General features: G+C 45.0%; 1 protein-coding gene and 1 pseudogene across 1 annotated transcript in view; one reads left to right on the top strand and one right to left on the bottom strand.

Annotated features, from left to right (window-relative positions):
* LOC124789390 (serine-rich adhesin for platelets-like) overlaps positions 1-23083 on the top strand; it is a 371977-nt gene that overhangs the window by 109746 nt on the left and 239148 nt on the right. The window lies entirely within an intron of this gene.
* On the bottom strand, positions 12321-12438 carry LOC124790353 (annotated as a pseudogene).

Raw genomic sequence — 23083 nt, 5'->3', positions numbered from 1 at the left:
ACATACACGGTGACACACGTCAGATGGGAGTTTTTAAATGCGATCACTCAGTCAGTTTTAAACTTAATGTCTGTTTATTGACATTAAATCAAAGCTCATTACCAGACATATTTATGAAAAATAATGTCCATCATTTCGAATGCACGATTCAAGTCTCTTCTCTAAATCCCTCATCACACGGACCAGTGTCTATTCAGGGATGACAGCAATTTCTTGAATGATTGGTTTCTCCAGCTGGTCCAAATTTCTCCGTTTGAGCTTATAGGCACAGCTCTGGAGGTGCCTCAACAGAAAAAAGTCACACACTAATGTCTGAAGATCTAGGAGGACAAGGAATATTGTCAAGAAGTGAGATAATATGCCCAGGAAGCAGGTGTACAAGAACTGCCATCGAAGCGTTCGTGGTGTGTGACGTAATGCCATCCTGCTGGAACCAAACACCGTTTAAAGAGATTCTTCGTCTTCTTAGTTCTGGATTCAAGAACGTTTCAAGCATATAAACGTATCGAGCCGAATAAACAGTGACCGTGGACCCAATTTCTTCGAGAAAATACGGTCCAATAATGCCGAAAGAGCCAAGAGCACACCACACAGTGACTTTCTCAGAGTGTACAGGACGCTAGTGAATAAGGTTTGTATGCCGCCCGGAGTGGCCGTGCGGTTCTAGGCGCTACAGTCTGGAGCCGAGCGACCGCTACGGCCGCAGGTTCGAATCCTGCCTCGGGCATGGATGTGTGTGATGTCCTTAGGTTAGTTAGGTTTAATTAGTTCTAAGTTCTAAGCGACTGATGACCTCAGAAGTTAAGTCGCATAGTGCTCAGAGCCAATAAGGTTTGTAAGCTCAGAAGCCCAGTAATATGGGTTTTGTTGACTGACGGTCACTTTTAAATTAAAATGAGCTTCATTGCTCATAAATAAAATTACACTATCACTCAAAATTATTCGCATTCTCCAGGTAAAGTCTTCGCGTACAGAAAAATCAGTTGGCTTTAGTTGTTGCACAATAAGAAGTGTGTAAGGATGGAGTTTAATGTATGCTTAATTCGTTTAACCGATTAACGACTGACTAGTATGGTCACTAGCATAAAGCCCAGCTGACCGTCCTGGGCTTCTGGGAGGGAGCGGTGGTCTGAGTGGTGCGACCTGACCCATTTCGTCGTGTTCTACGGCTTTCTGTGAACCATTGCGCACACACCCGTTACATTGCCGAGACACTTCGTCCCACACAAGCAGGAATTTCTCGGATGGATGCATCACATTGTCTCATGCCAATAATGCGCACCCTTTCAAATTCAATGGTTTTATGCTACGGTTCGTGCATATGTCTGCGAGGCATCCTGCACGTCTCCTCAAGTTTATGATGATTATGATAATGATGATGATTAGTGTTTTAGGGCGCACAACAGCGAGGTTATCAGCGCCCGTACTCAAGTTTATAGCGACAACGAGAAGCGCAGGCACATTTTACCGGTAGTTATGCCGTGATATCGATGTCGACTTTGAACCAGAGGGCCGACACTGTTCAAATGTTGATCATTTCTTCAGAACATACTGACGTATATGTCCTGTGAATATGAACGTCCAGCCACTAGTCGTTCATGGTGTTCTGTTTTTTTCTGAACATGAGTGTAAAATCAGAGAAACTTGCCTAAACAGAGCGTGTCAAATAGTCCCACTTCCTGAGTACCATTTACTATTGGAATAGGTAACAAGGGCAGGGCGTATGATTCTGATACATTGCGTATCTTCTACCCCACATCGTACGGCGGCTTGCGGTGTACGGGTGTAGATGCATAACAAAACTGTGTAGGGTGTTCTCCCATTTAGTATAACAATACAGGGCGTCCCAAAAGTAACGATTCATTTTTCATGTTTAATATAAAAAGCGTATATCTATACAACAAGGAAGCGTATAAGGCATTAGACATCATTGAAGTTCAACGTGGGCATCCTGCATGTCAACAGAAAGAGACAAAAATGGTTCAAATGGCTCTGAGCACTATGGGACGCAACTGCTGTGGTCGTAAGTCCCCTAGAACTTAGAACTACTTAAACCTAACTAACCTAAGGATATCACACACATCCATGCCCGAGGCAGGATTCGAACCTGCGACCATAGCGGTCGTGCGGTTCCAGACTGTAGCGCCTTTAACCGCTCGGTCACTCCGGCCGGCAGAAAGAGACAATCCTTATGCTATACCCCTGAACAAGTTCCGTAGTTCATCAAGTCTAATGCTGTTAATCATCTCTACAATCTGAATACGTAACTGACGCGAGTTATTGATTTTAACTCTGCACCCATGGGACTTGATTTAGCCCCACGCGAGGAAGTATATGGTACTAAGGTCAGATGATCTCGGAGCCCATATACGAGGTGATTACCTACCGTTCCACCGTCTAGGGAACATGCGATTGACGTAGTCTCTAACAGTAAGAGCAAAATGGGGAGGAGCCCTTCCTGCTGGTACGCACCAGAACTCAGAATTCCATCAGTCTCCAGTTGCGGTTTCAGGAAAAGCTCAAGCATGTCAATTTGACTGATACCTTTTATCGTTTGCTGTGCGAACGAGAATCTTACTCTTGGTCACCCTAGTTTTGAGGTGTTTCTCTCTCATTCTTGCACCTCATGAGGATTGTCGTCGGCGTATATCCGGTAGTTGTGACGGGTCACAAAGCACATGTGTGAGACGTGGTCTCGTTTGAGCAGAGGAGGTTATCTAACAGGTTTTCAATTTGCTTGGCCTGCAAAACGTCAGCACACATTTCCGCACGGCGTAATCTTCCTCCTCCAGTTTCTGCACAAACTGGATGCGATACGCTCTCTTCTTCGGCGTAAAATGAAGGTACACCAGACAGTGGATCATGGAATGTTCAACTCACGGCTCACTTAAAAGCCGGGGCTGCTACTTGTGGCCTCCTGAAAGCTCCAGACAGCGCCGTCAGATGTTGACGTTCGTCCAGGACATTCCTCATTAAGCACGTTTCCTCTTCTTCCGAATTTGGTGACAAGAAGTCTGATATTGGTGGCCAATTTCCATATATTCAACAGTTCAGCTCACGAACTTCCTCGAATGTTATGTCACCAAATTTCCAGGAACAATGGCTATCCTCTTTTCTACAGAGAGCATCTTAAAGACCTGCGAAAGAAGAATTGACAGCATTAATGTTTTGATGAAAATGAATTATTACTTTTGGGTAACCTGTATGTCTTGAAAGTTACATACGCCAGTTGTCTCCTGTGACATATAGATCCTTCTCATAGTTAATGATGATTGTAATCATATTCTGTGATTGTGTGTAAAATAAAAAGTGTATAAAACGTCAATCACTCTTCTCTGTAGACAAATTTAAGTTTTTTTCCCACATCTGATACAGTATGGTATTCATTTCAATATTTGACTTACCTGTTTCACTTATTTTACTGCTCCTGCCTATGGTAACATTGCGAAAACTTACAATAAATCTTTCGTAGTCCTGTTGTACTAGGAACATCCATAAACCTCAGCGGACAGTATAACAAAACAAAGAAAACAGATGAAAGAAACAAGCAACATACTTTTATTTGTTGGTTGGTTTGGTTGATTAGGGGGAGGGGACACACAGGGAGATCATCGGTCCCATAGGATGAGGGACAGATGGGGAGGGAAATCGGCGGTGCCATTTCAAAGAAACCATCCCGGCATTTGCCTGAAGCGATTTAGGGAAATCACGGAAAACCTAATCTAGATGGTGGGACGCGGGTTTGAACCGTCGTCCTCCCGAATGAGAGTCCAATGTGCTAACCACTGCGCCACCTCTCTCGTTTTTTTTTTTTTTTTTCCATCACAGTAACCTCCGTTGGTTAAGATAGATTTTGTGAAACGTATATTTTTGCTGAGTTACCACCATACAGATCAGGGAACAGATCTTCCACTTCCTGAAATTTTTGCGAATAACGGTTGTAATACTATAATTAGTAATATCCAGTTCTTCCGATAACCATCCAAAGAAAATCGCCCATTTCGTGACAGTGTCTGTGCGCGCTCCTGATTGTGATGAAAGTCAAACTTAACGTGGCACATGATTAGCAGTTTCCTTTCCGTCCAGAGAGGCCTTTGCACGTCGTAACCCCATTACGTACCGTCACTGTTTTCCTGAGTTCGTGTGTTACTCAGTTACACTATTTTTTTAAAATTCTCCCAACAACATTTGCTCTATTTGTATCGAAGGAACGTTCAACAAGTGGATTAACATGCTACGTGTGCATGATTTGTCTGTGCATATAGCTGGTAATTATACCTTACTAAGTAGCACTACATCTTCATTAAATGAAAACGAGCATCTCATGTTCTTGACACTGCTCAAGCGTGAAATACTCTAAAATTTACGAGTGTCATAAACATCGTTGTAATAATTAATATATGCCGTAGAACAGTTGTCCAGAAGAAGCAGTTGGATATTAGATTTAAAATTTGTTTATATGTTGTTGGGAAAATGATCGATGATACTGTAAGAGACACCGTCTTTTTTCTTATCCTAGTGTTGTAGCTGTGCATATAGTGAGGGTGCAGCGTCAGTGCCTAACACTTTAAACAGGAGCCTACCGGACGGTTTTGTCCAATCAAAATTATCTTCCTAAATAATTATATACTGTAGAAAATTATATCATAAGATGTTAAGGAATGGAAGTATGCTATATAGACTGTAAGACAAAAAAAGACACAGCACGAAGGAGTTACGCAAACTGATCACAAACTGTTATTCATACACGTATCGACAGAAAATGCAAAACTGTAAACTTTGGCTATCGATGGATCACGCTGCGCAGTTTCACCGCGTAGCTGGAAAGGATACTAAAGAGAGGACATGTGGATACCAGGACATAAAGTCTTTGCGAATTTCATCCCGTGTACTCAGCAGGACAGTAACTACACCCGCAGACAGGCGCGTGACCAATATACGTAGGTATCAGCATTTGAGAGAGGACGTGTAGTTGGGCTCAAAGAAAGCGATTGGAGTAATCAGCGAATCGCTAAACATTTGAATAGTAGCGATTCCGCTATTCGCCGACGTTGGCAGAAATGGGTGAACCGTGGCCGAAGACAGCGTCAAGAAGGAACCGATCGAGCTAGAAAGACGACAGAACGTGAGGACCCAGAAATCTTCAGAGAGACACTCAGAGTCCCGGATTCATTATCATCGATCCGACGTGCAACTGGTGCTTCAGTCACCACAGAGACCATTAATAGGCGGTTCACAGGAACGGAGGTGAGCCCATGCCACCCTTTGCGTCGACTACCATTGAGCTATGGACACCAACAAGCTCGTTTGCAGTGGTGTCGGGCACATTCGGCATGGAATCTCATCGACTGGAGTAGAATTGTCTTCAGTGATGAGGCCTGCTTCCAACGGAGCCCCTATAACCAGGGAAGATGTGTCTGGTGACACCCAGAACGGCGGTAGGATCCAAACTTGTCGCCCACCGTACGGGCCGACAACCAGGGATGATTGTCTGATGCAATTTCACAGCAACACACCATTTGGTTATTATTCGCTGCACCCTTACAGCACAGCGCTATGTCGACGATATTCTACGCCCCATTAAGCTCCCCTTCGTGGCAAGCCATCCTTGGCGTATATTTCAGCAATATCATGACCGCCCGCAAACGGCAAACGTTTCTACAGCCTGTCTTCGTGCTTGCCGAACCCTGTCTTGGCTAGTAGCGTCGCCGAACTTCTCCCAAATTGAGACCAACTAGCAAATTTGGGCAACGTCCTCCAACCAGCTCGAGGTTTTGACGATCTAACGCTCCAATTGGACAGAATTTGGCAAGATATCCCTCAAAAGGACATCCAACGACTCTGTCAGTCAATGCCAAGCCGTATAACTGCTTGCATAAGGGTCAGAAGTGGACCAACGCGTTATGGAATTACTAAATTTGTGAAGTTCTTTCTCTTAAATAAAGCACCCAATTTTTCTGAAATTGTAATCATTTGTTTGTCTGTAGATGTACATCACTTCTACAGATTTCCGTCCCTTTTGAATAATTCCTTTGTGGTGCGCCTTTTTTACTGTCTTAAAGTGTTTATATTATGACTCGTTTGTTTCCGAGACTAGTAATTTAAATTGCGATTTTAATCGATATGTACACAAAATAACTTATAACATAATGCCCTAATCAGTGGCTCTTCCTGAAATACCACTTAACCGTCACTAACAGTTTCTTCTGTTGCTGTTTGTCAAGTAGAATTGTTGTTACACGAGTGTTCAGACTTACTCCGTTTGATTGGGCTGCAGCAAGATACCGTTTCGGATTAGTGCTTTCAGTGTTGCGTGGCGTTTCTCCAAATGACCGTCCACGCGTAAACATTTGTATGCGGCACGTATTGAACGCAGGTCTCGCCTGCACGGTACTCAGCGACCGTAAGGAATTAATTTAAAGACAAGTCGCCACTTTTTTTTTTTTTTACTCGTTTCGCTCAGCCAATGTTTGATGTGATTAATATCAGAAGACGCTCATGATGGCATAGTGAACCAGTACTAAGAAAGCAAGCAATACGCAAACTATGGCGGTTTGGCTTTACGTTAACGGATATGCAGTTTTAACTCACGATGGCATGTAGCCTTCAATTTTTAGACGTACCAAGCATACTAAACTTGTTCGGCCTTAAATATCGAGGTCAGAAACTTCTATATACATGATACAAGGAGTTGGAGTCAGTGATATAGTCGAACGTATCGGTCTTTGCATTTATTGGCACGAATTAAATTACATTTATTTACATTACCGGACCAAAAACCTGAAGTGTCAGAAGAGGAGGCGGAAACAGAATTAAACTACGTGGCTGAAACGGTATGTGATGTTTCAGTTATTAAAAATAGAGTCAAATGTACAAAAAACCTAGCAGTATGAGCCCACTTTTGTTGATGTTGCACCCGTCTGGCCTGAACGTATGCACGGGTTCGATAGCGAAGGATGTTGTGAAACCGTTGCATCCTTTCCTGAGATAAGTTAGCCGACGACTACCGTAACTGCTCGTTGATCTCCTGGACATTGGCATTGGGACACAGCTGGCGTCCGAACTGGCCCCATATACACTGCCCTCCATAAGTTTGGAAACACCATGCTGCGTATTACAACGGAGCAAGATGGAAGTGATCTATGTGAGTTATTGGTTAGAACACGGAATAGCAAGCTCAAATAACGGTTAGTAATGACAAGTACAGTATTGTACACTTAATTATTGTACATATGTATACATATTGGAACATACTAGTATTGCTCCGTTTTATGTAAACCGACGTTACCTGTCCAAGCAGTTCTACTAAACATGCCAGGTGGCGCGAGTAGACCGCATAGCTATGTGACGTACGATGTTTACATTTCTGTTCACTTGTAGTTGCGTTTGCATAAAGGTATAGCACGCCGCGAAAGTAATTGAAAACGACCACAAAGTGCCAGATTCCTTATGAATCACGGGTAATGATAATCACTTTGCACCAAGAAGGCAGTAGTGTCCGACAAATAGCAAAAAAACTGATGATTTCCATCAGCGGAGTTGTCAAAACTATACACCGGCATCGAGAAACAGGTTCCTATGGAGATCGCCCTCGCTCAGGAGCACCCAGGAAAATATCAGAACGCCAAGAAAAGTATTTGGTGGTGACCAGTAAACGTAACAGACTAAAAACTGTCCGTGAATTGACTGCTGAATTAAACGCAACGAGGGATAAACCCGTGAGTGAGTCAACAGTGAGACGACGCCTGGCAGACGACAACCTCCGAGGTTACGTAACAACAAGGAAACCACTGTTGCGCCCTGTTAACGAGAAAGAAAAGGCTTCAGTGGGCTAAGACAAACCAACATTGGACAGCGAGGGATTGGGAAAGAGTCTTATTCACTGATGAATCCAAGTTCGAAATATTTGGAAGTAAACGCCGTCAATTTGTACGCCGTTTACCCCATGAACGCTTGAATACTCAGTGCGTAATTCCAACTGTAAAGCTTGGAGGGGGTTCTGTGATGGTATGGGGATCCTTTGGAGGGAATAAAGTCGGAGATTTGGTGAAAATAGATGGAAAACTGAACCAAACGGATTTTCATCCCATTCTCCAGCGACATGCTAAGACATCTGGTTTGCATCTGATTGGGAAAGGGTTTGTCTTGCAGCAAGACAACGACCCGAAACATGCGTCTCGCTTGTGTCAGGACTGTGTGAAGTCTCTAGAGGTTCGTAAAATATTGAAAAACATGGAATGGCTGCCCAATCCCCTGATTGTAACCCAGTCGAACTGCTATGGGATGAATTGGACAGGAGGATCCGAAAACGGGAAATCATGAGTGGGTCACAATTGTGGGAGGTCCTGCAGCAAGAGTGGAGATTAATTCCAACTGAACACCGAGCGAGGTGGCGCAGAGGTTAGACACTGGACTCGCATTCGGGAGAACGACGGTTCAATCCCGCGTCCGGCCATCCTGATTTAGGTTTTCCGTGATTTGCCTAAATCGCTCCAGGCAAATGCCGGGATGGTTCCTTTGAAAGAGCACGGCCGACTTCCTTCCCCATCCTTCCTTAATCCGATGAGACCGATGACCTCGCTGTCTGGTCTCCTTCCCCAAACAACTCAACTCCAACTGAAACCTTGGCAAAACTGATGCAGCGCATGCCGAGAGTGCGCAAGGCAGTGATGAATGCAAAGGATGGCTATTTTGAGGAATCGAAAATTTAATTGTTGCACCTTCCTGTGTATTATTTGAGCTTAATAAACATTTGGAAAACAACAAAATGTATTTTTATACTGTATTTCCTTTCCATTGTCAATAATTACTAGGTGTTTCCAAACTTATGGAGGGTAGTGTATTCTTTCGGGGCAGTTCTGGGGATCTTACTGGTCACGTGAGTACCTCAACATCACGCATAACGTTCAAAGAGACTCGGGCGATGGATGGACGATCACTGTCCTGTTGAAAAACGGTACCACTACACTGTCGCGTGGGAGGTAGTACGTTCGTGACGTACTGTTGCACTATCAGAGTTCCGCCAGTCACTGCCAGTCGTGACCTGAATTCATTACCGTTGGCCGCCCACACCATGATGCCACGAGATACACCGCTGTGCCTCTCCAAAACGTTGGAAGAATGGGCTCTGTCGCTCCAGGTCGCCGCCATACGCGCCGACGATCGTCAGCCAGGGCAGCGCAGAGCCGCGACTCATCGATGAAGGCAATACAACGCGATTCATCAGGAGTCCAAACTTCCCGCTCGGGGCACCACACCAAACGTAGCAGCTTGTGTTGTTGTGCTAAAAGAGAACCTACTCGTGTGTCGTGTGATGGTATATCCCCAGTCCGGCTGTTGCTCGTCTAGAGCAAAGGTGCGGTATGTCACAGAATGTTGTAAGAGTCCATCACTTTCTCTGGGATGACAGGGCCTACGATGGGCTTGTTGCACAGTACAGCGATCCTCTCTTGTGGTGGTCAGACATGGTCGACCAGAACCTGGATGACTAGTATGCCTGTGCACACGTTCCCATCAGTCCAACATTGGGCCTCCGACCCATCAAAATGCCCCAGAAATTTCGATGTTGCACGATTCGTTCAGCCGGCCAAATGGAGCACCACGATGAGGCCCCTTTCAGACTGGAGTTGATAACGCTGTCTCCCACAGGTGCGCGACATTTCTGCGGTCCCCGACAGAGATCACTCAACAGCTGACGCTGTTCATGCCCCTTACGCACCCTACCAAGCCTCATAACAGCAGTAGCCGCGAACAACGATGCGCTCTGGTGGTCTCTCTACCTTCACTGAGAATTACAACTCTATTCATTCACATCCCCGTCGGTGGTGGCCTTGTGTACGAAATTAAGTTATGTATGCGAAATTAAATTGACATCTGGTCATGTCTTCTGGGTAATGTACTTCTTTTCTTAGGCAGTGTATATTGAGGGCCAGTTGCAAGTTTGTGCGGTTAAATAGTAGTGGTAATTTTAGTAATGGGAATTATAATAAGAATAGTGATGAAAATTGTGCAACATTCTTTGCAAACAGGTATTTTCCTGAAACTTCCTGGCAGATTAAAACTGTGTGCCGGACCGAGACTCGAACTCAGGACCTTTGCCTTTCGCGGGCAAGTGCTCTAGTGGTATAGCACTTGCCCGCGAAAGCAAAGGTCCCGAGTTCGAGTCTCGGTCCGGCACACAGTTTTAATCTGCCAGGAAGTTTCATACCAGCGCACACTCCGCTGTAGAGTGAAAATTTCATTCTAGGTATTTTCCTAGTGCTTCCATAATTTCAAATCGTGTTATTTTATCCTCATGTGCAAAAGTATTTTTTCTTTTCTTTTATTCGTGTGTAAGTGGGAGCAATACCATGTATACTGCACAGTACCTTGCCAGAAACAGTCGCTCTGCCATCGAATGCACAAGATCTCCTGAAACAGCTTATTCATCTTACCTGTTACCTCAGCGTTCTGTATAATCACAAGCAGAAAACCTTTGCGAAATCTCCACGACGCTTCTCACAAGGAGACCACACACCAATCGGATTTTTGTAATTTTGTTTGTGTTTATGGTACATGAAGTTCGCAACTCAAATATCGATCACCTGAAGCAGTGGAATGCAACTCTCAAAAATACTCGAGGAAATCGACTTAGCAGTTTTCCTGGTGCGATTAATATTCGAATCGCAAAAAATCGCAACACAAAATATAATTAATGTAGAGTAATGAAATTTTGAGAATACATTTGCCTACATGACATATTTAAGTGATTAACATTACAGGATCACAGGTTTAATGTAAGCACGAGATAAGCCATTGCAAATGTGAAATGCGAGTGCATTAATAACCAATGTATTCCGCCATAATGATGAATGCAAGCATGCAAACCTGCAAGAATTGCGTTGTACATGTGCTGGATGTCAGTTTGTGGGATGGAGTTTGATGCCTGTTGCACTTGGTCAGTCGATAGAGGGACGGTTAATCCCGTTTGTGAATGACGCTGGAGTTCTCGTCCGATAATGATGTCCCATACTGCTCGACTGTAGACAGATCTGTTGATCGAGGAGGAAAAGCCAATACGTCGACACACTGTGTAGCACTTTGGGTTATAATGCGGTATGTGGGCAAGCGTTATCCTTTCGAAAAACACCTCCTGGAATGCTGTTCACGCCGGCCGTTGTGGCCGAGCGGTTCTAGGCGCTTCAGTCTGGAACCGCGCGACCGCTACTGTCGCAGGTTCGAATCCTGCCTCGGGCGTGGATATGTGTGATGTCCGTAGGTTAGTTGGGTTTAAGTAGTTCTAAGTTCTGGGGGACTGATGACCTCAGATGTTAAGTCCCATAGTGCTCAGAGCCATTTGAACCATTTGATTGCTGTTCACGAATGGTAACACAATAGGTCGAATCACCAGACTGACGTACAAATTTGCAGTCAGAATCCGTGGGATAGCCACGACAGTTCTCCACATATGAAATCGCACTCCCGGCCGTAACTTTAGGTGTAGATCCAATATGTCTAGCACGCAGACAGGCTGCTTGCAGGCTCTCAACTGGCCTCCTCCTAATCAACACACAACCATCACTGGCACCAAGGCAGAACTGGCCTTCAGCAGAAAACACGACATGTCTCCAGCCTGTCCTCCACTAGGCTCTCGCTTGACACCACTGCATCCGCAAATGGCGGTTGTTTGGGGTCAGTGGAATGCGCGCTACAGGGCGTCCGGTTCGGAGGTGTCCTAGAAGTAACCGATTTGCAATAATTCGTTGTGTTACTATAGTGCCAAGTGCTGCTCACACTGTTGCTGCAGATGCAGTACGATGCGCCAGAACCATACGCCAAGCACGATGATTTTCCCTCCCAATAGTGCAACGTGGCCGTCCGGAGTCCGGTTTTCTTGCGACCGTACATTCTCGTGACGACCGCTTTCAGCGCTCATGTACAGTGGCTACATTCCTGCCAAATCTTTCTGCAACATCGCAGAAGAATCATCCAGCTTCTCGTAGCCCTATTACACGACCTGGTTCAAACTCAGTGAGGTTCTGATAATGCCGTCTTTGTCGGCTTAAAGGCATTCTTGACTAGCATCAACTAACTGCCTCCACTCTCAAAGGTAACACTCACGACCGTTACTGCGTGTATTTAGAAAGCACTCCGTCTTCAGGCCACGAGTGGCCTACCGGTACCATCCGACCGCCGTGTCATCCTCAGTGGAGGACGCGGAGGGGCGTGGAGCCAGCACACCGCTCTCCCGGTCGTTACGGTGGTATTCTTGACCGAAGCCGCTACTATTCGGTCGAGTAGCTCCAAAGTTGGCATCACGAGGCTGAGTGCACCCCGAAAAATGGCAACAGCGCATGGCGGCCTGGATGGTCACCCATCCAAGTGCCGACCACGCCCGACAGCGCTTAACTTCGGTGATCTCACGGGAATCGGTGTAACCACTGCGGCAAGGCCGTTGCCGCGTGTATTTAAAGCAAACCTCATTTGCATAGTGGGGCGAATTTTGAATAGATTTCATCTTTGGGACGTGGAAACACGCCTACGAACTTTCGTTTATGTCACACAACTCCACCTTGATGTTGCGATTTTTTTTCCGTCGTTGTCTACTTAACGCGGACACCATGTAGTATGAGGGTACCCATATTACTGTTCCGAACCTTGCACGTTGCGATAGTGCTACTTGTTAAGCCCGCGTTGTTCTCTGGCAACGAATCCGTGTTTGAGAGTGTTTCTAATCGTGACGGTCCCGGAGTTAACAAAGCAGGTTGGGGCTCTAGGTCCTAGATAAGCGAGTCCTGCGAGGGCGGCTGTGCTATCGCGGCTGATTCAGCGTGCTTTATCAACGGTGAGCGATAAGCGCACGGCGAGCACTGGCAGCCGGTGTTAGCTGGCGCCTAGCGCGAGCCTGCCAGATTACCTGCTATCCTATGCCCACAAAGAACGAAGCGAGTTCAAGTCGTCTTCCTTGTGACTTCAGTTTTTAAATTTCGTCATTTATATATGTATAGCACTGTACCTGTATCTGAAGGCGACATCGACGTGTTACTGCGTGCTACTGCAGGGTGTTCAACTCCGACGTTCAAAAGCTGTTGGCGGATAAACTGTCATCACCCGAATTTGAGAATTTGGACGGGGACACGAGATGAAGTGGTAGCGCGCTTCTCTCGATCGCGAAACGTTGCCTGGATGTCCTCAGTAAATATAAAGACACTACGTGATCAAAAGTATCCGGACACCTGGCTCAAAATGACTTACAAGTTTATGGCGCCCTCCATCGGTAATGCTGGAGATCAATACAGTGTTGGCCCATCCTTAACCTTGATGACAGCTTCCACTCTCGCAGGCATACGTTCAGTCAGGTGCTGGAACGTTTCTTGGGGAATGGCAGCCCATTCTTCGCGGATTGCGGCGCTGAGGACAGGTATCGATGTTGGTCGGTGAGGCCTGGCACGAAATCAGCGATCTAAAAAATCCCAGAGGTGTTTTATAGGATTCAGGTCAGGACTCTGTGCAGGCCAGTCCATTACAGGTATGTTATTGTCATGTTGCAGGCCGTCATTATAAACAACTGCTCGATCGTGTTGAAAGATGCAATCACCATCCACGAATTGCTCTTCAACAGTGGGAGGCATGAAGATGCTTAACAAATCAGTGTAGGCCTGTGCTTGATAGTGCCACGCAAAACAAAAAGGGGTGCAAGCCACCTCCATCAAAAACACGACCACACCATAACACCACCGCCTCTGAATTTTACTGTTGTCACTACAAAAGCTGGCAGATGACGTTCACCGGGCATTCGCCATACCCACATCCTGCCATCGGATCGCCACATTGTGTACCGTGATTCGTCACTCCACACAACGTTTTTCCACGATTCAATCGTCCAAGTTTTCGCTTCTTACATCAAGGAGGATATAAGATGAACATCAACAAAAGCAAAACAAGGATAATGGAATGTAGTCTAATTAAGTCGGGTGATGCTGAGGGAATTAGATTAGGAAATGAGGCACTTAAAGTAGTAAAGGAGTTTTGCTATTTGGGGAGCAAAGTAACTGATGATGGTCGAAGTAGAGAGGATATAAAATGTAGGCTGGCAATGGCAAGGAAAGCGTTTCTGAAGAAGAGAAATTTGTTAACATCCAGTATTGATTTAAGTGTCAGGAAGTCATTTCTGAAAGTATGCGTATGGAGTGTAGCCATGTATGGAAGTGAAACATGGACGATAAATAGTTTGGACAAGAAGAGAATAGAAGCTTTCGAAATGTGGTGCTACAGAAGAATGCTGAAGATTAGATGGGTAGATCACATAACTAATGAGGAAGTATTGAATAGGATTGGGGAGAAGAGAAGTTTGTGGCACAACTTGACCAGAAGAAGGGATCGGTTGGTAGGACATGTTCTGAGGCATCAAGGGATCACCAATTTAGTATTGGAGGGCAGCGTGGAGGGTAAAAATCGTAGGGGGAGACCAAGAGATGAATACACTAAGCAGATTCAGAAGGATGTAGGTTGCAGTAGGTACTGGGAGATGAAAAAGCTTGCACAGAATAGAGTAGCATGGAGAGCTGCATCAAACCAGTCTCAGGACTGAAGACCACAACAACAACAACATCAAGTGAGGCGTCCTTTGGCCTTTACCAGCGTGATGTGTGGCTTATGAGCAGCCAGTCCACGAAATCCAAGTTTTCTCATCCCCCGCCTAACTGTCATAGTACTTGTAGTGGATTCTGATGCAGTTTGGAATTCCTGTGTGATGGTCTGGATAGATGTCTGCCTATTACACGTTACGACGCTCTTCAACTGTCAACAGACGAGGTCGGCCTGTACGCTTTTGTGCTGTACGTGTCCCTTCACGTCTCCACTTCACTATCACATCGGAAACAGTGTACCTAGGGATGTTTAGTAGTGTGGAAATCTCGCTTACAGACATCTGACACAAGTGACACCCAATCACCTGACCACGTTCGTAGTCCGTGAGTTCCGCGGAGCGGTCCATTCTGCTCCCTCACGACGTCTAATGACTACTGAGATCGCTGATGTGGGGTACCTGGCAGTAGGTTGCAGCACAATGCGCCTAATATGAAAAATGTATGTTTTTGGGGGTGTCCGGATACTTTTTATCACGTAGTGTATGTCGGCTGTCTCTAACGCGATATAAGGCTTTGAATTATTGGATTGCGACATTGTGTGGGGACTTTAGGTTCGGTGGTCCCCTCGATTCTTCTCATAGTACTGTGTTACGTACATTAATTTAGGTACCTAGGTCCCATGGAAGCCCCGGCGAATGTCCCTCTTACCATAACGCTGTCCCCACCGTTCTGCGTCCGTTTCCAACAGCGACGTAGGCGTAATGCACGAGCACTGTTTCCACAGATGGGTAAGTAATATTCGGTAGAGGAATACACTTCCTGACAAAAAGAGTGAAGCACTCAGAAGACATTGACAGATGTCAACGTTACTTCACACACGTACACACCATCGGCGGGTGTGTAAATAATTAGAGAGGCAATCCTCTGCGGCAGGTATACCGACCCTCAGAGTGCATTAGCGTCGCTCTTATTTAGAGGTATTACCAGGCCTGGTAGGATATATATAAGGGGAGTAAACAGCGTCAGACTATGATGAGTGGTCACTATGAAGGACCCGAAGATGCCACGTGGTGGGGCGAGACAGCGGTATTAACACCTGGCAGACTTTGAAAGGGGCCTCATCGTGGGTCTCCATTTGGACGGCTTGTCGAATCGCACAATAAGATTTGTGTAGCATTCATACTTAAAAATGGCCAGTTGCTCGACTGCATGGTAACTTGAGGAAGGCATATTCGATTTCATGATTCCCGTCGAACATATTTGTCCACGAAAAGGGGGGGATTGCTGTATTGCACACAAAGCATATGTTAACCTCTTCACATGTGCGTCTTCCATCCGAGAGCAAGTAGTGGACTCCATGTAACATTCTATGTCATACCGCGCTATTGGTCGGAGAACAGCTACAGCCGGACTACGGAATTACCGTCTCATACGTAGGCTGCTGTTAACACGGTAACACAAACGACTGCGTTTGGATTGGTGCCGTGATTGGAAGTTTTAGATGCTGATGAATCGCATTGTTTTTAGCGTCGAGGTGTGGTTCTGCTCTACCTCGGATGGCAATCGGGGCGGCTACTTGCGGAGAGGTCCGGTTCTTCCAATGTTTTGGAGAGACACAGCGGAATTCTTCCTGTGGTCATGGTGTGGGGGACCAGCAGGTATTTCAGACCACGGCTGGTAGTGGCTGAAGAAACTCTGACGGCGGAGCAGTACATCACGAACGTCCGGCATCTTCACGTATTACCTCTCATGCAACCGTATCGTGGCGTCATTTTTCAACAGGACAGTACTCGTCCATACATTGAACGTACGGGACCAACTTGTACGTCAAATCCGTCCCAATGCTAGTATCCAAGATATTAAGAACATGTTACAACAGATGTGGGACAGCTTGCCTCAGGAGAGAATACAACGGCTTTATGACATCCTCTCCAACTGAATCAGCGCGTGCATTCAAGCCAGAGAGGGGTGCAATGTCATACAGCGATATTAGCACCTCCTACGGCCAAGATCTTCGTAAATTTGACTCGATTTTATAATAATCGAAATAAAATCATATAATCTCCACCAGCGAAGTTTAATTTCGTTTCTTCCTTTCTGAGTGCTTAGCTTCTCTTGGCAGGCAGTGCATATACGGTCACGTGATGTAGTAACTCATGTACTCCACGCCACAATAAGCCTATAGCAAATACTGGAACAGACTGCACCATGCAATCATTATTGTGACCAGACATTGACGCTGACAAGTTGAGCTGAAATTCGACTTCAGGTTAGTCACTGAGTCGGTCCGTAACTGGTTCTCGAATGTCGTTTAGGTGGTAGCACACTGCCTGCTGAAGACAATTATCCGACGTTACCGTATTTTAATTTTTCACAAATACCTCCACAATATTTGTGAATACACTGACGGTTGCAATATTATATAGAAAGCCGGACTACAGTTACTTTGTATCAGCGCCTAGTACTGATATAGAGATTTTTGTTTTTCTCCATTCCAAGTTCAGCAGACAGGAAATCCGGAACAGTCGCCCAACTCTAGCATGAACGCTTACCCATACATTACTTAATTTGTGGAGAGACGACATGACAAGTAAGATATCTTTACAACTGACATCCCTGTAATCTCCCAGAAATGTGACCTCTGCATCTCTAAAGATATGTTGGATGAAACGACTAGTTCCCTGAGTTTGAGACCGACCATATACACGAAAAATGGAGACTTCGTATTTTGATTAATTGGCAGAGAAACTAAGGCACATCTTTGAACACACGCTGAAAGACTCCTTACAAGTTGCAAAAAGCAACCAAAAAAGAGTATCTAAGAGTGACGAATGCTAGAAGATTACCTATAGATATTGTTTCAGACTAGTAAATACAGTATGTTATACGACTTACTGAGGTTGGACAGAGATGAACGGAGCAAATAATCGTCAACAGGCAAATGAGCAATGACAATTAAAAGTTGAATTAAAGCAGAAAACGTTTTAAAATGGTTTAAATTCTTTTTACTTCAATGTCTCTTTGATAATTAATTGATTTTACCTTAAAAGTTGATCGTAGCGTTTTTTCAACTAAATATTTGCTCTGACGCTAATGTCTCAAGCTGCTTCTACTCATATTTCGCCAAAAATAGCTCTATAGTTTTCTACGGTTGCTGATTTTAAACAACATAAAATCAAGATTTTTTCAGTAAATTTTTAATCACTAACTACAAGTTTCGACATCTACACTCCTGGAAATTGAAATAAGAACACCGTGAATTCATTGTCCCAGGAAGGGGAAACTTTATTGACACATTCCTGGGGTCAGATACATCACATGATCACACTGACAGAACCACAGGCACATAGACACAGGCAACAGAGCATACACAATGTCGGCACTAGTACAGTGTATATCCACCTTTCGCAGCAATGCAGGCTGCTATTCTCCCATGGAGACGATCGTAGAGATGCTGGATGTAGTCCTGTGGAACGGCTTGCCATGCCATTTCCACCTGGCGCCTCAGTTGAACCAGCGTTCGTGCTGGACGTGCAGACCGCGTGAGACGACGCTTCATCCAGTCCCAAACATGCTCAATGGGGGACAGATCCGGAGATCTTGCTGGCCAGGGTAGTTGACTTACACCTTCTAGAGCACGTTGGGTGGCACGGGATACATGCGGACGTGCATTGTCCTGTTGGAACAGCAAGTTCCCTTGCCGGTCTAGGAATGGTAGAACGATGGGTTCGATGACGGTTTGGATGTACCGTGCACTATTCAGTGTCCCCCCGACGATCACCAGTGGTGTACGGCCAGTGTAGGAGATCGCTCCCCACACCATGATGCCGGGTGTTGGCCCTGTGTGCCTCGGTCGTATGCAGTCCTGATTGTGGCGCTCACCTGCACGGCGCCAAACACGCATACGACCATCATTGGCACCAAGGCAGAAGCGACTCTCATCGCTGAAGACGACACGTCTCCATTCGTCCCTCCATTCACGCCTGTCGCGACACCACTGGAGGCGGGCTGCACGATGTTGGGGCGTGAGCGGAAGACGGCCTAACGGTGTGCGGGACCGTAGCCCAGCTTCATGGAGACGGTTGCGAATGGTCCTCGCCGATACCCCAGGAGCAACAGTGTCCCTAATTTGCTGGGAAGTGGCGGTGCGGTCCCCTACGGCACTGCGTGGGATCCTACGGTCTTGGCGTGCATCCGTGCGTCGCTGCGGTCCGGTCCCAGGTCGACGGGCACGTGCACCTTCCGCCGACCACTGGCGACAACATCGATGTACTGTGGAGACCTCACGCCCCACGTGTTGAGCAATTCGACGGTACGTCCACCCGGCCTCCCGCATGCCCACTATACGCCCTCGCTCAAAGTCCGTCAACTGCACATACGGTTCACGTCCACGCTGTCGCGGCATGCTACCAGTGTTAAAGACTGCGATGGAGCTCCGTATGCCACGGCAAACTGGCTGACACTGACGGCGGCGGTGCACAAATGCTGCGCAGCTAGCGCCATTCGACGGCCAACACCGCGGTTCCTGGTGTGTCCGCTGTGCCGTGCGTGTGATCATTGCTTGTACAGCCCTCTCGCAGTGACCGGAGCAAGTATGGTGGGTCTGACACACCGGTGTCAATGTGTTCTTTTTTCCATTTCCAGGAGTGTATAATATACTGGTATTTATTTCGAAGGCACTGTTTTACAAGTCGCACCTGACTTCGTCAGTAAAATGTTCTTCTGTCGACTATCAGTTCTCATTTGTTCACCGAAAATCAAATACGAAACAAAATGTAGGTTAAAGTAGTATCAGAAAAATTCTTAGACCTAAATTTTACTCTAAGATTCTAGAAATTTAGAAAAATCGTACAACTTTACATTAACATAGGAAGCAGTTCAAATGGTTCAAATGGCTCTGAGCACTATGGGACTCAACTGCTGAGGTCATTAGTCCCCTAGAACTTAGAACTAGTTAAACCTAACTAACCTAAGGACATCACAAACATCCATGCCCGAGGCAGGATTCGAACCTGCGACCGTAGCGGTCTTGCGGTTCCAGACTGCAGCGCCTTTAACCGCACGGCCACTTCGGCCGGCCAGGAAGCAGTGTCTCTGGTTGTGTGTGTGTGTGTGTGTGTGTGAGAGAGAGAGAGAGAGAGAGAGAGAGAGAGAGAGAGAGAGAATGAATGAAGACGTGTTAAAATTAACGAAGAAGCCTAAAATGTATTAGTGTTTCTCTTATCTTAATGTATGTTAATGGCAGTGTCAGCCGATGCTCAGATGCCGAATGAAATTCAATAAAAAATTCCAGTTGCAGACGACCGGTTTATAGCCCTGTCTAATGTATATTTAATGGGCTTCTGCTGTTTTGTTAACTATTGAGTGCTGATAGTCCAAACGACGGGTGTAAAGGGTCGATGCATTCCTCTTGTCAGTGACAGACGACAGAAGTATTTGGAAGAGGAAAAAACGCATGGGATGCGCGAGTCAAAAATCTCTTCAATCATCCATATTTCCGTAGACAGTCAAAACTACAAACCCATAATATGCCCTGGCAAAACAAACGTTTAGCCGGCGTCCTCTATCACTGCCTGGAATGGAATTCTCACATATTTCGCGATACAGCCGCCACATTTGATAATCTTACCTTCACGTTTGGGATTTAGGACGATTTTTGATGTATTAAAGACGAGCTAGCTGTTATGCTTCACATAATCCCAGCTGCTTTTATTTTTGCTGTTGATGTGGACAACATGTTATCGATTTCAGACTTGCGTAACTCCATCTTCAGATAGCCGTATGACTGTCGAAGCGAAGGAATGCAGCGACCAAATCATTGGGTGTCTATAGATGGAGTTATATACGACGAACACTGAACTCGATAGCATATTCCGTATATAAATAGTAGTAGCTTCTTTACGTACTTGCACATGGTGTGGGCTTGTGCAACATATCTTCTAAGCGTACGCTATTTTATTTACTCGCTATATTCAACAGTCATTGTTTGGACAATCTTACGGATGTCTGAAGATGGAGTTGTACAAATCTGAAATCTAAGTTATACGTATAAACAGCAAACTCAAGACGGATGATGGGAAAACGTGAAATATTTATTATTAATAAATACTTTTGAACGCCACAAAATTCCATTTGGTAAAACAGATCACACAACTGCAGTTTTAATTTTACAAGCTTCCTCCGGCAGCCGACAATAACAGATTTTATAGCGACCTTGGAGGCACTCATATATATAAAGAGTCAGAAAATACAATAGTGACAACACCGGACTCTCGTTCAGCCTACACCACCATCATCATCTTCATCATCATCAGCAGCAGCAGCCATCTGACATCCACAACTAGATAAAGCTCTCCTCCAGACATTTCCGTGCATTAAGGTCTTCAGCACCGTATGGCAGTGAAACATGGCCTGTAGGAAAACCGGAACAGAAGAGAATCGAAGCATTTAAATGGGGGGCTACAAACTAATGTTAAACTTAGGTGGACTGATATGGTAAGGAATGAGGAGATTCTGCGCAGAATCGGAGAGGAGAGGAATATGTGGAAAACACTGACAAGGAGAAGGGACAGGATGATAGGACATCTGTTAAGACATCAGGGTATAACTTCCATGGTATTAGGGAGCTGAAGAAGGCAAAAACTGCAGAGGAAGACAAAGACTGGAATACATCCAGCAAATAATTGAGAACGTAGGTTCCAAGTGCTACTATGAGATGAAGAGTTTGGCACAGGAGAAGAATTCGTGGCGGGCCGCATCAAACCAGTCAGAAGACTAATGACTCCAAAAAAAGAAAGGTCTTCAGCCATACTGCTCTTGCATGCTTTTCATATATAATCATCTTACCAATTATCACGTTAGTATGAAGTTTTGGTTCTTTTGTGTGTCTTGGAATTCAATAAACAACTTCATTCGTCCGTCTGTCATCCATTCGCCTGGCTGTGTACTCCGTCCATTACCATTTTATTTTCACCATTACATCTTCCATTACAATATGTTCCTTGATCAACATATGTTTCTTGTCTCTCTGTCTCTCTTAGTGATTTCCTGTAGATCGCACTCCATTGGTCACTGAGCAGACCTCAGTTTTGAATGGTTTGCATACGTAAAGTCCGTTTCTCTTCAGGTCATATCTGGAGCTCTGCAGAGTGTACAAATGGTATTATTAGTTAATTATTAGAGGTAAGCTGTTCGTTGGTAGTAGTTTATCTTACTGGATTAGTTTCAGGCTTTCGCCCGTCGTCGGCGGTATCACTATTACAAAAGACACATATTTTTTATAATACGTTACTTATAAGACTCTCTTTGAAATTCTAAGGGTAGCATCAATAAACTACAGGGCACGGAAGGCTATCTACAACTTGTACAGAAATTAGACGGCAGTTTTAAGAGTGGAAGGGCATGAAAGGAACGCAATGGTTGAGAAGGAAGTGAGACAGGTTTGTAGCCTACGCCCGATATTATTCAATCTGTACATTGCTCAAGCAGTAAAGGAAACAAAAGAAAAATTTGGAGTAGCGATTAAAGTCTAGATGGAAGAAATAAAAATTTTGATGTTTGACGATGACATAATTCTCTCAGAGACAGCAAAGGACTCGGAACAGTAGTTAACCGGAATGGACAAGATTTTGAAAGGAGGATATAAGACGAAGGTCAACAAAAACGAAACAAGGATAATGATATGTAGTCGAATTAACTCAGGTGATGCTGAGGGAATTAGATTAAGAAACAAGGCACTTAAAGTAGTAAATGTGTTTGCTATTTGACAACAAAATAACTCAGTATGGCCGAAATAGAGAGGATATAAATGTAGACTGGCAATGGCAAGAAAAGGGTTTCTGAAGAAGAAAAATTTGTTAACAGCAAGTGTAGATGTGTCAGGAAATCTTTTCTGAAAGTATTCGTATGGAGTGTAGCCATGTATGGAAGTGGAACATGGACGATAAACAGTTTAGACAAGAAGAGAATAGAAGCTTTTGAAATGTGGTGCTACAGAAGAATGCTGAAGGCAACCAGACTAGAAGAAGGGATCGTTCGGTAGGACCATTCTGAGACATCAAGGATCATCAATTTAGTACTGGAGGGAAGAATGGGTGGTAAAAATCGTAAAGGGAGACCAACAGATGAATACAGTTAGCAGATTAAGAAGGATGTGAGTTGCAGTAGTTACTCTAAGATGAAGAGGCTTGCACAGGATAGAGTAGCATGGAGAGCTGCATCAAACCAGTCTTCGCAGTGAAGACCACAACACAACGTTACCTATGCTACATAAAGTGGTTTTTTAAGTGTATGTGATTCCTTATATCATTATAGTGCGACTTGCTTTATGCGTAACGCTTTTTAGCGTATACCAATAATCTTATATATTTCGTAATAGTCGTGTAACAATACGATAGTCTGATTTATATATGTTCATATATGTAATGAGCGTAAGGTATTTTTTACGAAAATATACACAGTGGTCACTGGAAATTGTTGTGCTAGCGAAGATTATTCCATAAAGTGCTATTTCTGTC

This window comes from Schistocerca piceifrons, chromosome 3, assembly GCF_021461385.2.
Source record: "Schistocerca piceifrons isolate TAMUIC-IGC-003096 chromosome 3, iqSchPice1.1, whole genome shotgun sequence".
In the NCBI taxonomy this organism is placed as follows: Eukaryota; Metazoa; Arthropoda; class Insecta; order Orthoptera; family Acrididae; genus Schistocerca; species Schistocerca piceifrons.
This window is presented reverse-complemented; position numbering and strand designations above follow the sequence as displayed.